A 6,893-nucleotide genomic window follows, 5' to 3' on the forward strand; every position below is an offset into this window, starting at 1 on the left:
TCTCATGAATGAGCTCCACATGCTCTAGAGATAGGATCTGGTTCACAGTATGTGGAATGACTGGACTCTTAGTGAAGACAACTCTCATGCCAGGTGAGAGGCCTTCAATGAAGATCTTTTTGTCCCTCCAGCCTTTAGGTACCTTCTTCTTAGTACCTTCCTTCTCAATGCTTAAAGATGGTTACCCAACATCAAACTTAGAGTTGGTGTCTGGGGACTCTATATAGCTCTGTACTGAGAGGGAGGGCTGAAACACTACGTGTTGTACAATGGTACTTCCTTTGTTAGAGGGAGACTGAGGGTTGGGGATCTTGAACAAGATACAATCCTCATGTAGTCTAAGAACTAGCTCTCCTTTTTCCACATCAATTAAGGCCTTAGCAGTGGCTAGGAAAGGCCTTCTGAGGATGATGGGTTCATCTCTATCCTCCCTATTGTCTAAGATTACAAAATCAGCAGGGATGTATAGATCTTTAACCTTTACTAGGACATCCTCCACCATGCCATATGCTATTTTCAGGGACTTTTCTGCCATCTCCAATGAGATCTTGGCACGCTGCACCTCTAGAATTCCTAGCCTCTTCATTACAGAGAGAGACATGAGGTTGATGCTTGAGCCAAAGTCACATAGTGCCTTCTCAAAGGTGATGGTCCCTATAGTACAGGGAATCAGGAAGCTTCCGGGATCCACAGCTTTTGAGGGAGCTTCTTCTGGACCAAGGCACTGCATTCCTTGGCCAATACCATAGGCTCATCTTCCTCCTCCAACGCCTCTGTATTTCGCCTTCAGCTTTATGAGGATTGCCAGGAACTGAGCAATTCGCTCTTCCTTGGACTCCTCGTCCTCGTCAGAAAGAGGTGTATTCTTCAGGTTCCTCTCCCAACAAAAGGGCGTGCAAGGTGACATTATCAGTCTTCTCATGAGCTCTGATTTTCTTGAGCTCCTCAATAGCAAGCTCCTCTTTGAGTTCGGTCACAACCTCCACCATGAGGGCCTTGCACTCTTCCCTTAGGTTTACCTCTGTGTTGCTTGGAAGAGTGTTAGAAGGGATCTTTAGAATCCTCTTACTTAACTGACTAACCTGTATCTCCAAGTTCTGAATGGAAGACCTAGTTTCAGCCATGAAACTGTGAGGGGTCTTAAAGAGGTTAGAGACTATAGTAGCCAGGTCAGAGAGGCTCTGTGTGGGAGTCTCTGTCTATTGTTGAAAAGGTTGGAGTGGTCTGTTGTTGAACCGGTTCTGATTCATTCCACCCTGATTATTACTGAAGCCTTGTTGAAGCTTCTGCTGATCTTTCCACCCAAAATTGGGGTGGTTCCTCTATCCCTGATTGAAAGTATTCGAATAGAGATTATTGTTGGAGTTTCTGGAGGGGTTTCCCATATAGTTCACCTCCTCTATGTTGGTCCAGGCATTATCACCTGCGTTTATCTCATAAGCCATCTCCGGACAGTAAGCTTCTAAGCTTTGTGCCCCACTCAAATGCTGAGTGATCATGTTGATTTGCTGGGACATCAGCTTGTTCTGAGCCAAGATAGCATCTAAGGTCCCTACTTCTAGAACGCCTCTCTTCTGAGTAACCCCATTGTTTACAGGGTTCCTTTCAGAAGTGTACATACACTGGTTATTGGGAACCATGTCAATAAGCTCCTGTGCCTCTTCAGGTGTCTTCTTGAAGTGGAGGGATCTACCTGTAGAGTGGTCCAAAGACATCTTGGACGCCTCTGATAGGCCATCATAGAAGATGTCTAGCATGGTCCAATCTGAGATCATATCAAGAGAACATCTTCTGATCAGTTGCTTGTATTTTTCCAAAGCTTCATAAAGGGATTCACCCTCTTTCTGTCTGAAGGTTTGTACTTCCACCCTGAGCTGACTAAGATGGAAAGAACTTGGTCAAGAATTCATTGACCACCTTTTTCCATGTATCTAGGCTTTCTTTAGACTGAGAATACAGCCACAGCCTTACTCTATCTCTTACAGCAAATGGAAAGAGTATGAGCTTGTAGACTTCTAGATTTAGTCCATTAGTCTTGACAGTGTCACATATCTACAGGAAGTCAGATATGAATTTGTTTGGATCTTCCTGTGGAAGTCCATAAAACTAGTAGTTCTGTTGTACTAGAGTGACCAGTTGAGGTTTCAACTCAAAGTTGTTTGCGCCAATGGCAGGAATGGAGATGCTGCGCCCATAGAAATCAGAATTTGGTGCAGTGTAAGATCCTAGGACCTTTCTTGCGCCACCCCCATTATCTGGGTTAGCTGCCATTGTTGTATCTTCAGCTTCTTGTTCTAGATCCCGTGTGAGATTCCTTATGGCTCTGCTAGCCTTAACTTGTTGCAGACGCCTTCTTAGAGTCCTTTCAGGTTCAGAATCCAGATCAAAGAGAGGTTCTTTATCCCTACTCCTGTTCATAAACGAGAAGAAAGAAACCAAGAAAAGAAAAAGAAAGAATTCTCTATATCAGAGTATAGAGGTCGTTTGTTAGAGAGAGATAGATAAAGAAAAAAGAAAAAAAATAAAGGTATCTTTTAATTAAAAGAGTTTTCGAAAATAAAAAGAGAGAAAAAGGTAGAAGATTTTTGAAAAAGAAGAGAGAGAGAATTGAAGAGATTTTCGAAAAAAAAAGAAAAATGAAAGAGATACCAAACTTTTAAAATTAGAATAAGATAAAACAAATAACTAACTAACAAGATTTGAAAATAAAATAAAAGATTTGATTTTTAAAAATTTTTGAAATTTAAAAAGAAAGAGTCAATCAAAGATTTTAAAATTTAAATTTAAAAAGAAAAAGTCAAACAAGATAAGATAAGATCTAAAATTTAAAACAAGATATTTGATTTTGAAAATCTTTTAAAAATATAAAGTCAAAGAAAGATTTTTAAATTCAAAATTTTAAAAAGTCAAGAGAGAGAAAAACAAGATAAGATAAGATTTAAAAAATTTCAAGATTTTAAAATTCAAATTTAAAAAGAAAGAAAAACTAGCAAGATACTAAAATTTAAAATTTTAAATTAAAAAGAAAGATAAGATAACAAAATTTTGAAAATTAAAGAAAAAGATAAGATAAAGATTTTTAAAGATATAAAAGAAAAACAAGATTACAAATCAAGACACCAAACTTAAAATTTTAAATTTAAATAAAAGAAATTTTCGAAAAAATTAAAAAGGAAAAACAAACACAAACAGGATACTAAACTAACAAGTTTTGAAATCAAACAATTATTTCGAAAAAAATTAAAAGAAAAAACACTAAAAGACACCAAACTTAAAGATTTTGAGATCAAACAAAGAAAAATAAAAGAAAAATTTCGAACACCCAAAAAAAACAAGAACAATTTTCAAAGATTCGAGAAAAGAAATGAAAACTAAAGGGACACCAAACTTAAGACTTGATACAATACTCAAACAAGAGAAAAAAGATGACTAAAGATGAAAATATAATTTTTTTTGAAAAATTTTGAAAAGAAAATAAGAAACACAAAAAGAAAAATAGTAAAACGTACCTGATCTAAGCAGCAAGACAACCGTTAGTTTGTCAATCACAAACAATCTCCGACAACGGTACCAAAAATTTGGTGTGCGAAATTAGAACTCACACAACTGAACCGACAAGTGCACTGGGTCATCCAAGTAATACCTCAGGTGAGTGAGGGTCGAATCCCACGAGGATTGTCGGATTGAACAAGCTGTGGTTATCCTGCAGATCTTAGTCAGGTGAATAGAAAATATGGTTATTGTTGAATGCGCATAAAATAAATAAAGGAAGCAATAAAGAAATAGCAGAGAAACAATAATGAGAAATTAGTTAAGGCTTTGGAGATGCTTTATCTTTCTGGATTAACTTTTCTTACTGATTACTTCAATAATGAATGATTCATTCAATGGTAAAGCTGTAAGTGATTAACTCATGTCCTCTCATCAACTTAATCTCCCCTAAACCATAGCTACACACCGTATTTGAGTAACTCATGTCCTCTCATCAAGTTAGCTCATAGTGCTTCACTATAGCCGAAGATGAAGCCCGTGCAATCCACTATTCTTTTGTTGATCCTATTCAAAATGCCACAGATAAGGTCGGATCTTCCGGATCGGAGAATGATGCTTTATGATTCTAGCCTTAACGCCACAAAGACCTCATTTACCCATGACTAACGGGATTTTATGTCACATAACCCAAGTAGCCCAGATACTCTCTTGGAACCAGTGATGCACTCTCAAGCTGTAGCTCAATACTATCTAGGTTAGGACTCGCATGAACTCATATAGAATAAGGGCCATACTTTCGTTCCTCCCCAGATTCATAAGGATGAAGGATGAAAATGCATCATAGAATAGAATCAAACATGTATTGAAATAGAACATAATGTTATTAATCCATAGGAATCAACAGAGCTCCTAATCTTAACCTTGGAGGTTTAGTTGCTCATACTGTACAGAGAATAATGTGTAAGGTTCGAATGTGGTGGAGAAGATCCTAAACAATGGTGATCTCCCCTTATATATACTAATACTAAACCTAAAAAGACATTAATAATAATTAGAAATTATAAAAATAAACTAAACTAGGTTAAAGGTGCGAAAATCCACTTTTGGGCCCACTTGGTGAATGTTTGGGTTGAGTTTGGCGTCCAACTTGAAAGGGTGGGAGTTGAACGCCCACTAGGGGGTAGATATGCTGCTTCCTTTCTCTCCTTGTGGCGTTGAATGCCAGTCTTGGGCGTTCAACGCTGGCTTCAGTCCTTTTAGGGTGTTGAACGCCAGAAAGGGGGTAGTTTAGGCGTTCAACGCCCATTTTAGGCCATCATTTCTAAAAAAAGGTATAGACTATTATATATTGCTGGAAAGCTCTAAAAGTTAGCTTTTTAATGCCATTGAGATCGCATCATTTTGATCTCTGTAGCTCCAGAAATACTCGTTTGAATGCACAGAGGTCAGAATCTGACAGCATCTGCTATGCTTTCTTTGCCTCTGAATCAGACTTTGTCAAAACTTGCCAAATTCATCCAAAATTCTCCTAAAATCATAGAAAAAACACAAGCTCAAATTAGCATTCAAAAAGTGAATTTTGCAATAAAACCTACTAAAACATAATAAAACTTAACAAGATATACTAAAAACAGTAGAAAAATAACATAAAAAGCGTATAAAATATCCGCACATCAAATGGACATCTACATACTCAACCTTATCACAACAGTATTATGTTAATGAGACAAAAATATTGATAGTAAGACATATAATTTTTTTAAATTTGAATCCTCTAAATTTTGAATTTTACTTTAGAAGGAAAAATGTGATCTCTCATCATTTATTTTTCATATGTAGGACTAAGAGAAAATATGAGAGAGAAACCATTAAAGGGTGAGAGATTACACTTTACTTTCTAAAGTAAAAATTCAAAATTTAGAGGATCCAAATTAAAATTTTTTTTTATATTATTTATTTGGTGATAACACTGAATACAAGATAGAAAATTGTAGAAAAAAAATTATAAATAGTTAATGACAATTATTTTAAAATACAACGAAATTCTCAACAAAAAATATATTCTTTTTTACTCCTGATGATTTTTACTTTTATAAGATTGATTAGCCTTTTTGTTAATAATTTCTCTCTGTATTAATAGAATGAGCTTATATGGCATATTAAACTGTTGATTTGTTCATTAAAAATTAATTAGAATTGACAAATTCTTTTTTGTTGGGAATCTCGTTGTCTTTTAAAAATAATTGTCAAGACCGTTTAGTTTTTTCATTTTTTTATTATCTTTTTTAAATATATTAGTATAAAACTAAAAAATATTTTTGATTTTTAAATTATTTTTACTTATAAAAATTAAATGGAGGATATATTAGTGATTAACATGTTATATAAGTATGTTCTGAAGAGAGATCATTGATAGAGAGACTAACTAGTATCACGAAGTTAAATATCAAGGCCCCGAAAAGATATTTTTTTTTATTGGAGATCTCGTAGTCCTTCGAAAAAATTATCAGGACTGGCCATTTACTCAAAATTGTAATATCTTATGCGTAAATATTGATTTGGATCCTCTAAATTTTGAATTTTTATTTTAGAGGATAAAGTGTGATCTCTCACTCTTAAATAGTTTTTCTCCCATATTATTTTTTAGTCCCACCTATAAAATAAATGGTGATAAATTACATTTTACCCTCTAAAGTGAAATTCAAAATTTAAAAGTGAAATTCAAAATTTAAAAGATCCAAATCAGTAAACATTCACCTTTTTGTTCTACTAAGGATTTCAACTTACTCTCTCTCTTTTTCATCTTTGTTGCTATTCCAAAAGGAGATTGGTACCGCTAACCTTGCAAGGCGGTGGCTTCCCTCTCCTCTTTTCCATCTTTTTATTTTATTACCACTTTACTTTTTTTTCATGTTTTCTTTGACCTTTCTTTTTTTTTTTTCTTTACTTCCGTTTTCTTCACACCCCCTTTTTCCTTCCTTTCACCTCTTTTTCTTTCATCTTTTACTCTTTTTTATCTTATTTTCATCATCTCTTTTTTTCATCATTTTTCTGTTTAATCTTTTAGTTTGTTTTAGTTTCTTTTTTTTTCTTTTAATATCTCTATGTGATATTTTTTTTTGTGGTATTTTATTGGCACTTGTTATGTTTCTTATATTGCAGGAGTATATATATCACAAAAGAATGTAAAAATGTGTTTTATATTGTTGTGGATTTAAGAAATTGGTGCCTTCAATTTTTTTTACATTGTTTAATTTTTTTAAACAAACGATACAAATTAGATCATCTGATTTATGTTTTTGAAAATAAAAAAAATTAAGATTGAAATCGCACACTCCAATTTTTTTTTTTAAAAATAAAAAATTTAAAAATTAAAATTGAACCCCTAATTTGTAGTTTGC

Source organism: Arachis ipaensis, chromosome B02, assembly GCF_000816755.2.
Source record: "Arachis ipaensis cultivar K30076 chromosome B02, Araip1.1, whole genome shotgun sequence".
Classification (NCBI taxonomy): domain Eukaryota; kingdom Viridiplantae; phylum Streptophyta; class Magnoliopsida; order Fabales; family Fabaceae; genus Arachis; species Arachis ipaensis.